Below are 13,401 nucleotides of genomic sequence, written 5' to 3'. Positions count from 1 at the left end.
AAGGAGGCAAAGGAATGGACTGAGCGAGCAGAGGCTTGGGCTGGCTTTTATCCCTGCCCTTCATTGCCGCAGGGCAAGAGGCACCTTTGCAGAAGCAACAATTTTCTGACAAGCTCATCTTGAATGCAAAGCATCACAGCTGATGATATGGACTGGGCTTTGGTTTCCATCACTGCTGCCTTTTCATTTCCACATGTGTTCCATGCCCATTCCTCAAAGAAGGCTTCTTCTGAGTCCTGGGATGAAAGGTCTAAGGATCTCCAGGGCAGCAACGCAGCCCTGTGGGCAGAAGACTCAGCTCCAGTGGTGGTCACATCTGGAAAAATGAAGTGTTGTCAGCCTGGGTCACTCTGGTGTGGTGTTTGAAGCATTGTTGTAAGGAAGAAGCTCCAGCAGCCAAGCCCAAGGGCTCCTGTGCTGAGGACATGGTGGAGCAGCAGGGCTGGGCTTTGGCTCCACCCTCGGGGCTGGGGCTTGGACGCCTCTTGGAGCTGGCAGGGGCAGCAGAGGGCAAGGGCTGAGCATCAGATCCCTCCTGCTGGCAGGGACAGTGGGACATGGTCCTCCTTCTCCTGGCAGCGCTGCTGGCACTGGCAGCCTCGGGTGAGATGGGAGCGGGAGGCTGGGCAGAAGGAGGCACAAGGTTGTGGTGTTGGGGGTGGAAGGAGGAGCCGGGAGTGCTGAGTCCCTGGGGCCCTGCAAGGGTTTGTGTCAGGAGAGCAGGGGCTGTGCGGGGGGGATGGCAAAGTATGGGGGCCAGCTCAGGAGGGATGGGGATGTGTGGTGTGAGGGGTGGCAGGGTCCTGGAGAGAGAAGAGAGCAGGGACAGAGAGCTCAGGCTTTGAGAGGCTGGGAAAAGGGAGCTGGGCAGTGGGGACAGTGAGCAAGGTGATGGAGAGACAGGCATTCAGGCTGACAGGCAAGCAAAGCTGAAAGCCCTTTCTGGCTTCCCAGGTGGTGCCCAAAAGGACTCTGTGTTCCAGTTCCCAGCAGAGATGACCATCCAGACAGGACACAGCGCAACTCTGCACTGCAATTTCTCCACCAGAGATTCTGCTCCCTCCCTCTTCTGGTACCAGCAGCACCAGACCCAGTCCCCTCAGATGCTGCTCTGGGTGACAAAAAGCAAACCTCGTGCGGGTGCAGGGAGATTCTCCTCTGTGCTGTCTGCAGAGAAGTCCCAGGTTTTTCTGCACGTGCAGAATGCGGAGCTCCAGGACAGCGCTGCCTATTTCTGTGCGCTGAGCCCACCCTGGTGCCCAGAGCGTGCAGCGCTGCACAAAAACGTGGTGGGTGCACTGGGGAGCGGTTCCCTCCCTGCCACTGCTTGTCTGGAGCTCTGAGCTCAGCCTGCACAGCAGCATCACCTGGATTTTTGTTGCCCTGCAGAATGTGCTGCTCAATCTGTGGCCTCTTACATCGCTGTTATCACTAGAATTGTACTATTCTTAGTAAATAACAGTGTCTGAAAATGATTTATTTCCCGTGTTATTGTGCTGGCCTACTGTTGCTTCAAGAAAACATGAGAAAGAGAGGCTGTGAGCAGCAGGGCCCAGAGACTCCAAGTTTTTAGGCTGATGTAAGGTCTTTTCTCAATGATCTAAAAGCTCAGCAAGGGTCGGAGACCTCAGTTACAAGTCGATACACTGTGAAGGCTCTACCAGTTGTTGAGGGATTGGATGTCTAAATCCTTCCTGGGAAGATCAAGCTCCCCAGGGAATGTGGATCTGCATGATGATGATGATGGTAAAGGGACAATTGGTGATGTATCTTTCTTAATCACTGTTCCTATTACCTTCTAGTAATGATTAGACACATTGCCTTTCAAAGCTATGCCTCTAAACATTTTGATCACTGCTAATCATTTGTTACCCTTCTTACAGTAATAACTTCTGGAAGGCTTGATTTCACAGAGTATCTGAGAGTTTGGGCTTTTATGTTGATTGTGCTTAGAGATAAAAGCCCCTTCTGGTGAAACAGTGACCCCTTGAGGGGAATTAAATACACAGTGGACCCTAAATACTAAATAAAAAGTGAATGAACTTGGGCAGAGCACTCCCACCATCAGTGGTTCTAAAAGAGGTGGCAAAGATTCATCAGGAGCTGATGCCCTATATACTCTGCAGCAGCAGCAGCAGCAGCAGCAGCAATCCTGTGAGCATGAGGAGTGTGGGGATGTGTTCCTCAGAGGGTGGCTTGGGGCTCTGCTGCCAATCCTTTTTGTTCTTCTTACAGGCAAGACACAAAGTGCATTGGGGTTCAAGCTGCAGGAGAAGCTGATGGAGAGGGGACTGAAACCTTCATGCTTTCTCCCCATGTTCCAGAACTTGAGGATTTCACAGTGAATGTCCCTCCACAGAAATGAAGATCCATTTGTTCTGCAGACCCACTGGGGCTCAAAGGTTGCCAAAGTCACAGCTCAGATGCAGTTGGGCTCTGGTTTAGAGCTGGGCGCAGGGAAGGCTGGATATGAGGTGTGGCTCTCCAACCTGTACAGAACTGGAAAAAGGAGTTTGGGGGGTGGTGGTTATATTATGGGATGGGATAGAATCCAGGCTCAGAGACCTGGGACACTGGAGTGTCAGGGCAATGCCAAGAACAAACACAGCTTGGGTGGAGAATGGACTGAGAGCAGCCCTGAAGAGAAGGGCTTGAGGAGCGGGAGCATGAGAAGCACTGCAGGAGCTGACAATGTGTGCTTGCAGCCCAGAAAGCAAATGGCATCTGCACAGCAGAACATGTGTGAGAGGCTGCTCAGGAGGGGCAGATCCTGATGACCCCCTTAGAGCCCTCACCTTGGAAAGTCAGAAGGTTTGGGCTGAAGGAGAAACAAGGGTCACAGCTGGAGGAGGGAGGAGCCCAGCACAAGCACTGCAGCTGTGCTGGGAACAAGCATTTCCTCCTCCCCATTGCAGTCTCTGCTTTCCTTGCAAAGTCCTTACAGGCAGCTCTTCTCTCTATGATGCTGAGGGGATGTGGGGGTTTCTCAGTCCCTCCCAGTCCAGCAGCATGAGTGGTCGCGGCAGGCACCTTGCGTATCTCCTCCTCGCTGCCTTCCTGAGGCAGCCACTGGGTAAGCATTGCCTTGGGCTGGAGGCACAATTCCTCTTCTCCCCAGCAGACCCTCAGCCCCACAACAGTTCTCTGTGGGAAGAGAAAGATGGATCAACTATGCAGGAGTTGGCAGAACCCTGCCCCTGTTGGAGGTGTCCTGGAGGGAGCAGAGGAGGGCCAGGCACTCCAGGCTGTGCCCTGGAGACTCCTCGAAGCACTGGAGAGGAGAATCTAGACCTGAGTGAGAGCCCAGCTCTGCTCTGGGGTTCTCCCTGAAGGAGGGAACTGGCATTAGTGTGCTGAGAGGGCCACGCTGAGCTGAGATCTCCGACCTCTTGCCTGAAGAACCTTGTTCTTCCCAGCCCTGAGTCTCCTGCATCTCAGCCAGTCACAGGGAGCCTTCTCCTCCCACAATTTGCATCCCCTCTTGGTTTGCATCTCACAGCCTTTCCCTGCAGAGATGCTGACCCTTGCTTTCCTCCAGGCACCCTGGGGCAGCTCACCGTCACCCAGCAAGAAGGAGAAGTCACCATGAAACAGGGAGAAACATTTCGAACAACCTGCACCTACCAAACATCCTACCTTTCTCAACTGTTCTGGTACCAGCAGAAGAAAGGCCAGGCTCCCCAGCTGATCGCCTCTCATGCAGGAGCTGGCTCCAAGCGGAGCGGCCGTTTCACCACGTCGCTGAACCCCACAGAGAAATCCAGCCTCCTGCAGCTGGAGGAAGTCGAGGGCTCTGACAGTGCCTTGTACCTCTGTGCTGTGCGGGACCCGCTGGTGCAGGAGCTGCCTGGGCTGGGCAAAAATGCAGGGCAGGGAGGGGCTGAGGCTGGCAAGGCTGAGCCCGGGGAAAGGGTTTATTCTGTGCATATACTGCTCAGAATTTCCACTTGCTGATACTCAAATCCAGTTAAAGGAAAGCCTCTTCCCTTCCTGGGCTCCTGTGGACATTGGGCAAAACAATGGGTGCAGCTGGGCCTCCTCCCAAAAGCCTCATTCTCCAGCTGTGACCACCAGTGGAGACACAGGCAAGGGAAGGAGAAGATGAGCTGAGAGGTTCCTCGCCCTGAGCCCGCACTCCATGTTCCAGCTCTTTGATGCAGAGGGCATTCCCAAGCCTCCTTTACCGTGGTTACACTGAAGCCACCAGGGTTCTCGGCGTCTTTTTATCATCAAAGACCGTGGACCTGGGTACAGCTGGAAAATCCTGCAGGGCTGTTCTTCCCAGCAGCCCAGGCTGGGGAAACAGAGGCCCAGCTCCCCTCAGCCCCAGGTGCTACTGCTGAATTTGGACCCAGGTCTGTGTGTCATGAATAACATAGAACTCAATTGCTGTAGCCACAAACAATCCCAACATTATAAGTTGGAACATTCTTAGAGCCTTGGATGCTCCCTGTTGTCCCAAGTGATCTCCTTAAGCGAGATGTGGGGATGTGGGAGCAGCCCCGGTTCTGAAAAGGGAGGGGATCCTGAGGGGTGTATTCACACATCAGCAGAGGATGATGTGCCTGGGACAAGCCAGACTCCCCTCAGGCTGCAAACTCTGAGGCTGGGACACCACAAATGATACTAACAGACCCAGGTAAGACAGGCACTCAGGCTCTTCAAGGCGTTCCTTAAATGCCATTTATTAGTGCTAGGTCTAGAAAGAAAGAGAAGACAATCCTGATGCCCTTCGATCCCTCCAGATGCTGGGAGCTCTGAGCTGATCAACATCAGCTGCTCTCACTGATTCAGAGAATTACGAATCACATGAGGTGGGGAGGGACCTCTGGTGGTCATCTGGTCCAACTACCTGCTCAGGCAGGGCCATCCAGAGCCAGGTGCTCAGGGCTGTCTTGAGGTAGGTGCTGAATATCTCTAAGGAAAGAGACTCTGTAACCACCCCAGGCACCACATGCCAGTGCTTGGTCACTCACACGACACACTCTGGGGCACAGGAGAGTGTGCGCATCCCACCCACAGAAGCGCTGGCCTATTTTTGTCAGTTGAAGATTTCTTCAAAGGAAACAGTTCTGCTCCTCCTTTCAGCTGTCAAACATCCCTGCCAGTTGTTCATTGCATGGGAACAAATGCCAGCAGCTTCCACATCCCTGTTTCTCCGGAGCCAAATCACAGGGTTCAGCAAGGGGTAAGAGCCATGTGAAAAACAGCTGCTGCTCTCTCAGGAGATGGGTCCAATCACCATGAAGCAAACCCAATCTCTGGTTACAAGGCCCTTGTTTGAGGTGTAAAACCTGCATGGATCCTGTGCTTTTCCACTGCCTTTCCAAGGTCTCTTGGGTTGGGCAGGCAAACGAGAGCTCACGCCAAGACCCAGAGCAGCACCTTGGCAGTGCCTGGACCAAAGGGCTCCCTGGTCTTTCAGAAGAAATGACATACCTTCCTCTCAAGCAAGGATAATTGCAGATGCTGCCATCATTATGAGGTCTCCTGTGGTGGGGATTGGAAGCCCAGCCATGCTGCTGCAGATGATGTTTATTGATAGCATGACTGGTGAAAAGGTATTTCAGACATGAATGTGAAACTGTTTAATCAAAGATTGGCCTTCAGTGCTTCTGAGAGATGCTTCATCAACCGCAATTCCCTGGAGGAGGAGATTGGTGTGAGGGTTTCCATTCTTCAACTTGAATGTTTTTGTCAAGACATTTGGATTTTCATGTAGGAAAGAGGGCAGGAGACTGAAGTGGCTGCAGGAGAAGTTACCACCAAGCAGAGCGATGAGATCTATGTGTAAAAACACTTCTCCCACAGAAAGGCAACAATGTCTGAGCACGAACTCTCAAGGGGAATGAATGAAAGAGCAAATGGCTCTGCACTCACCTGCAGCTCTCCTGGGAAGTGCCCCCACTGTCCTTGTCTTTGCTGATCTTCATATTCCCCTGCACGCTCTGTAAGAGAAGAACTTGATCTCCTCTAAGAATAAACCCTTCTACTGCCCCCATTTCCATGATGGTTCCCCTCAGCTCCTACAGGATCAGCTCGAATTTCCAGCTTTCAAGAATTCAGAACACGGAGCACTTTTTCCAGCTACGGCTGCCCATGCCTTCTGGATTTTGTGATGTAGGGGAGAGGAAGCTGAATAAGCAGCTATAACCAGCCCAAAGCCTGTTCCTTGCTTTACCAGCACTTCCATTTGGCAAATCAAATCATCTCCCACAGCCTCACATACCCTACACCAGCCAGACTGACAGGAAGGTCCTTCCTACAGAGCTCATGGGACTATTGATGCTTTCTGAGCAGCTGAGGGCAGACACAGAAAGGCAAAGCCCGATGGTCACTGCCTGTGGAGCACTAGGGAGAACGTACTCAGAGCTGAGGGATGGTGCCCAAAGAAGAGACCCTGCAGGAGATCCCGGCCTACCCGTCGTCTGTGAAAGGAAAAGGGTCTCCTTGTGTCCTCTTCCTCTTCTCCTCCACAGAAGCACCTTTCCCCTTTGAAAGCATGGGCAGCACCCAAGAAGGAACAAGCACACAGAGACAAGGCTTCAATAGAGCAGAACTTTAATGAGTGAGAAGAGGGAAACAAAGTCACTCCAAGTGGAAGTTAGAAGTGCAGGGCGCCCAGCAAAAAGCGGGGCACCCAGTGATAAGGCTAGAGTCTGTGAAGAACTGTAGAGAAGGCTGTAGAGAAGTTCCCATGAGATTTCTGTTAATCTGCCCCATGAAGTGAAATGAGACAGAGGGTCCCCACCAGGAGACGGCTTGGTGGAACTTGCTGTCAAGGGGAGTCAAAGCAGACAAGGAAAATGGAAGAAAGGCAAAACTGTTTGATGCTCATGGTATGCACCATGAAAGATCTTGGTTCCCTGCGGAGCACGCTGTTCCGAGTTCCTCAAGGTGTCTCCCAGGGGCTTCTCCAACATCTTATTTACAGGAGGGACCTCCTGCCACAGTAGCGGCCGGCAATGCCAGAGAGGCCAAAGCCCCCGGACTTGATGGGCACTCCCTGAGAGCTGAGGATGCTGCCAACAGCAGCGGAGGTGGAGGAGCCCACAACGGTGTTCTGAGGGAAGGAGCTGAAGATGGGGCCGGGCAGGGTCACCACCACAGGAGAGGGCTCGATGACCACAACGGAGTCCTGGCACTGCCGCACACAGCACTCATTGCAGCTGCTGGCCAGCGGGCACGGGCCGCAGGGCTGGCAGGGCTGGCACGGGTTGTAGCAGGACATGGCTCAGAGTCAGAGGGTACCTGGGAGAGGGAAGAGAGAGGAAGCAGAGCACAGGAGTGTGTGAGAAGCAGCCAAGTGCACTCCTGAGTGGGATTGGAGAGGATTCAGACTCACCTGGTTCCCAAGCAGAAGGAGGCAAAGGAATGGACTGAGTGAGCAGGGGCTTGGGCTGGCTTTTATCCCTGCCCTTCATTGCCCCAGGACCAGAGGCACCTTTGCAGAAGCAACAATTTTCTGACAAGCTCATCTTCAATGCAAAGCATCACAGCTGATGATATGGACTGGGCTTTGGTTTCCATCACTGCTGCCTTTTCATTTCCACATTTGTTCCATGTCCAAACCCCAGTGAAGGCTTCTTCTGAGTCCTGGGATGAAAGGTCTAAGGATTTCCAAGGCAGGAACACAGCCCTGTAGGCAGACTCAGCTCCAGAGATGGTCACATGTGGAAAAATAAAGTGTTGTCAGCCTGGGTCACTCTGGTGTGGTGTTTAAAGCATCGTTGTAAGGAAGAAGCTCCAGCAGCCAAGCCCAAGGGCTCCTGTGCTGAGGACATGGTGGAGCAGCAGGGCTGGGCTTTGGCTCCACCCTCGGGGCTGGGGCTTGGACGCCTCTTGGAGCTGGCAGGGGCAGCAGAGGGCAAGGGCTGAGCATCAGGTCCCTCCTGCTGGCAGGGACAGTGGGACATGGTCCTCCTTCTTCTGGCAGCGCTGCTGGCACTGGCAGCCTTGGGTGAGATGGGAGCGGGAGGCTGGGCAGAAGGAGGCACAAGGTTGTGGTGTTGGGGGTGGAAGGAGGAGCCGGGAGTGCTGAGTCCCTGGGGCCCTGGGAGGGTTTGTGTCGGGAGAGCAGGGGCTGTGGGATGGGACGCAATTATGGGGTCCAGCTTGGGAGGGATGGGGATGTGGGGTGTGAGGGGTGGCAGGGTCCTGGAGAGAGAAGAGAGCAGGGACAGAGAGCTCAGGCTTTGAGAGGCTGGGAAAAGAGAGCAGGGCAGTGGTGAAAGTGAGCAAGGTGCTGGAGAGACAGAGAGACAGGGAGGCAGGCAAGCAAAGCTGAAAGCCCTTTCTGGCTTCCCAGGTGGTGCCCAAAAGAACTCTGTGTTCCAGTTCCCAGCAGAGATGACCATCCAGGAAGGACACAGCGCAACTCTGCAGTGCAATTTCTCAGCTAGCACTCGTGGTTTCTTCATCCTCTGGTACCAGCAGCACCAGACCCAGTCCCCTCAGCAGCTGCTGTGGGTGGCCAAATGGAAACGACATGTGGATTCAGGGAGATTCTCCTCTGTGATGTCTGCCGATGATTCCCAGGTGTTTCTGCACGTGCAAGATGTGGAGCTCCAGGACAGCGCTGCCTATTTCTGTGCGCTGAGCCCACCCTGGTGCCCAGAGCATGCAGCGCTGCACAGAAACATGGGGGTGCTCTGGGGAGCCGTTCCCTCCCTGCCACAACTTGCCTGGAGCTTTGAGCTCACCCTGCACAGCAGCAGCACTTGGGTCTCAGGGGAGCTGGGCTTCTATCTTCCCACCTTTGGCTGCTGGGAAGAAAAGCCCTTCAGTATTTTTCCACCTGTACCAGTATTGCCAAAGACCCAAGACCTCTCCATGTTCAGAACTCAGAAGCAAATAGTCCAACGCACAAATGCAGCCCAGGAATGTCCTAGGCTCCTTGTCGGCTCCTTGCAGGCTCCTCAGTGGATTTGGAGGGCTCTGGGATCATGTCCAGCTCCTCCCCAGGGAGCAGGGCTGTTGTGCTGAGCTGCCCAGGCAGCAGGGGATGGCGTGTCCCGGCCAGCCAGGCTGGCTGCAGGCTGATGGAGAGGAACCTTTCTGTGACCCATGGATGATTCCTGTTTAGAACAATCAGATCACTTTTTATATTGCACTTAGATCTAGAATGAATGAATGAATTATTAAGGATACCAATCCTCAATGGGCCTGAGGATGAAATGAGGTTACAGGGCCCAATCAAGAGGCACAGAGCAATGTCGGTGCCCCAACAGGGATTTGTGTTACCTTGCAGTATATGCTGGTCAATCTGTGGCCTCTTACATCACTGTTATCACAGGAATAGTGCTGTTCTTAAGTGAGTCAGAAAGTTATTTATTCTCCATGTGATTATGCACATCTATTGCTGGTGCCAGAAACATGAGATAGAGAGGCCATGAGCAGCAGGGGTTTGCTCAATAGTCTAAAAGTTCAGCAGCTCTCAGCAATGGTCGGAGACCTCAGTTATAAGTCGATACACTGTGTAGGCTCTATCAGTTGTCCAGGGACTGGATGTCTAAATCCTTCCTGGGAAGATCAAGCCCCCCAGGGAATGTGGATCTGCATGATGATGATTATGGTAAAGGGACAATTGGTGATGTATCTTTCTTAATCACTGTACTTATTGCTTTCTAGTAATGATTAGACATATTTCCTTTTAAAGCTATTCCAGTTTACTTTTTGATCACTGCTAATCATTTGTTACCATTCCTACTGTAATAACTTCGGAAAACTGGATTTTACAGACTATCTGAGAGCCTGGGCTTTTATGCTGATTGTGCTTAGGGATAAAAGACCCTTCTGGTGAAACAGTGACCCCTTGAGGGGAATTAAATACACAGTGGACCCTAAATACTAAATAAAAAGTGACTGAACTTGGGCAGAGCACTCCCACCACCAGTGGTTCTAAAAGAGGTGGCAAAGATTCATCAGGAGCCTATTCCCTATATACCCTGCAGCAGCAGCAGCAATCCTGTGAGCATGAGGAGTGTGCGGATGTGTTCCTCAGAGGGTGGCTTGGGGCTCTGCTGCCAATCCTCTGTGTTCTTCTTACAGGCAAGACACAAGGTGCATCGTGGTCCAATCTGCAGGACCTTGGCTGCACATTCAGCCCCTTCCTTTGCAAAGCCTGTGCAGGAGAGACAAAATCAAAGCCCCAGCCCCACTGCTGCAGCTCCAGGGTTCTCCACTGGCCAAGGCAAATGGATCCCAAGGGCTGACAAGCTCCAGCCATCCCTGGTGGTCCCTGTAGGGCTGGTGGGGAGGGGTGGGAGCTGTTCCAGGTCAGGGCAGGCAGAGCAGCCACCCTGTCCTGTTCCCCTGGCAGCAAAGGGCTGCTTATCTGGGGCAGCCAGATGCCCTGCACCTGCAGATGATGGGGCTGGGACAGCAGGGAGGAAGCTGTGCTGGGGAAGTTGCTTGAAGAGAAACCCCCTCTCTACCAAGAGAAAGAAATGTTACTTGAAGGGGATTAAAGGCCAGATGGAGAGAGACCAAGAGACGTGGGGCTGTGGTGACAGAACAAAAGGTAACGGGTATAAACTGAAAGAGGGGAGATTGAGGTGGGACAGAAGGAAGGATTGCCCACGCTGAGGCTGACAGACACGGGCCCAGTTCCCCAGAGAAGCTGGGGGTGCCCCATCACTGGACGTCTTCAAGGTCTGGTGGACAGGGCTTTGAGCAACCTGATTAACCGACAGTTCGTCCTTCCACGTGGCAGGAGGGTTGGACCCAATGACCTTTCTGTGTCTGCTCCAAACCAATCATTCTCTCAGTCCATGGTTCCATGGTTCTCTGAGAGTCCCAATCTCAACAACCAGGGTCGATGCTGCTCTGTTCACTGGGCCACCTCACCCCACCCAGCCCCATTTGGCCCATGTCCTGGTCTGATTCCCCAGCCACCAGGCATTGTCAGCACCATCACCACTGCCACTGGCATCAAGAAACCTAAGGGGAATCAGGTTACTTGTTCTTCCAATCTTCTCCATTTTTTCCACCAGGGTTCTCAGACAGCACTGGGAACCATCCTGCAGAGTCATGAGTTTCAGCTCAATGCAGGCAGGAGAAGCTGATGGAGAGGGGACTGAAACCTTCACAGTTTCTCCTTAGGTTCCAGAACATGAGGCTGTTGCAGAGGATTTCCCTCTATGCAAAACACAGCAGCATTTATTCTGTATGTAGAGTCCTAGAGAAAGGATGAAAGCTTGGATGAGCATTGTCCAGACCCACGGGGGCTCAAGGTTTGCCAAAGTCACAGCTCAGAGGCAGTCGGCCTCTGGTTTAGAGCTGGGCCCAAGGAAGGCTGGATCTCAGCTGGGGCTCCTCAGCCTGTGCACAACTGAAAAAAGGAGTTTGGGTAGTGGTTATATTGTGGGGGGAAGGTGTCCAGGCTCAGGGACTTGGGACACTGGAGTATCAGGGCAATGCCAAGGACAAGCACAGGTTGTGTGGAGAATGGACTGAGAGCAGCCCTGAAGAGAATAGCTTGAGGATCTAGAGGATGAGAAACACAGCAGGAGCTGACAATGTGTTCTTGCAACCCAGAAAGGGAATGGTATCCAAAGGAAATGGTATTGCACAACATGTGCAAGAGGCCGCTTAGGAGGGGAAGACCCTGGTGACCCCCTTAGAGTCCTCATCTTGGAAAGGCAGAAGGTCTAGGCTGCAGGAGCCACACTGCTCACTGCTGGAGGAGGGAGGAGCCCAGCACAAGCATTGCAGCTGTGCTAGGAACAAGCATTTTCTCCTCCCCATTGCACTCTCTGCTTCCGTTGCAAAGTCCTTGAAGGCAGCTCTGCTCTCTTAGATTCTGAGGGGGGGATGTGGGAGTCTCTCAGTCCCTCTCACCCCTGCAGGATGAGTGGTTGCAGCAGGCACCTTGCGTATCTCCTCCTCACTGCCTTCCTGAGGCAGCCACTGGGTGAGCATTGCCTTGGGCTGGAGGCACAATTCCTCTTCTCCCCAGCAGACCCTCAGCCCCACAACAATTCTCTGTACGGAGAGAATGACGTATCAGCTTTCCAGGAGTTGCCGGGACCCTGCCGCTGCTGGTGGTGTCCTGGAGGCAGCAGAGGAGGGTCAGGCACTCCAGGCTGTGTCCTGGAGACTCCAGGCAGCACCACAGTGGAGAACAATGGCCTGACTGAGAGCCAAGCTCAGCCCTTGGGGATCTCCCTTTCCCGTGCTCTTCTGAGGCTTTCCCTTCTCAGCTAGGTAAAGGGATGCTTCTCCTCCCACACTTTGCATCCCCTCATGGTTTGCAGCTCAGAGCCTTTCCCTGCAGAGATGCTGACCCTTGCTTTCCTCCAGGCACCCTGGGGCAGGTCACCGTCACCCAGCAAGAAGGAGAAGTCACAGTGAAACAGGGAGACACCTTTCACACAAACTGCATCTACCAGACTTCCAGGTTTTATGGCTTGTTCTGGTACCAGCAGAAGAAAGGCCAGGCTCCCCAGCGGATCGCCTCTCATGTAGGAGCTGGCTCCAAGCAGAGCGGCCATCTAACCACGTCGCTGAACCCCACAGAGAAATCCAGCCTCCTGCAGCTGGAGGAAGTTGAGGGCTCTGACAGTGCCTTGTACCTCTGTGCTGTGTGGGACCCGCTGGTGCAGGAGCTGCCTGGGCTGGGCAAAAATGCAGGGCAGGGAGGGGCTGAGGCTGGCAAGGCTGAGCCTGGGGGACGGGTTTATTCTGTGTATGTTCTACTGAAAAGCTTTACACAGTTGGCTTTTGGTTTCCAGCCAGGCAGCATCCTGAGCCATAGGCAAATTTTCCCTGCAGCTCCATGCTGGCAAAGGCCACAGGACTGCAGGAATGAGAGGAAACATTGACCCGAATACAGGGGTCACTATAACCCTCAACGGCTGCTTGTGTTCCACTCCTGACATTCTGCAAAGCAAAACATCTGCTGGAGCAGTAGGTTACATGATCAGGAGGAGGACGTGACCCATCCTTCTCTTTTCCTCCCTCCTCAGCTCACCTTGATTGTCCCTGGTTGTTGCCTCCCCAGGTGGGTTTGTTTGCTGATGGGTTTTCACCCCATCCTGCCTAACACTGCCTGCAGGAGAAATACTGTGAGGACAGGGTGGAGCAGCAGGGCTGGGCTTTGGCTCCACCCTCAGGGCTGGGGCTTGGACACCTCTTGGAGCTGACAGGGGCAGCAGAGAGCAAGGGCTGAGCATCAGGTCCCTCCTGCTGGCAGGGACAGCGGGACATGGTCCTCCTTCTCCTGGCAGCGCTGCTGGCACTGGCAGCCTCGGGTGAGATGGGAGCGGGAGGCTAGGCAGAAGGACAGCAAAGGATGGGGTCCAGCTCAGGAGGGATGGTTATGTCTGGTGTGAGGGGTGGCAGGGTCCTGGAGAGAGAAGAGAGCAGGGACAGAGAGCTCAGGCTTTGAGAGGCTGGGAA

The sequence above is a fragment of the Phaenicophaeus curvirostris genome, chromosome 26 (assembly GCF_032191515.1).
Source record: "Phaenicophaeus curvirostris isolate KB17595 chromosome 26, BPBGC_Pcur_1.0, whole genome shotgun sequence".
Lineage (NCBI taxonomy): Eukaryota > Metazoa > Chordata > Aves > Cuculiformes > Cuculidae > Phaenicophaeus > Phaenicophaeus curvirostris.
This window is presented reverse-complemented; position numbering follows the sequence as displayed.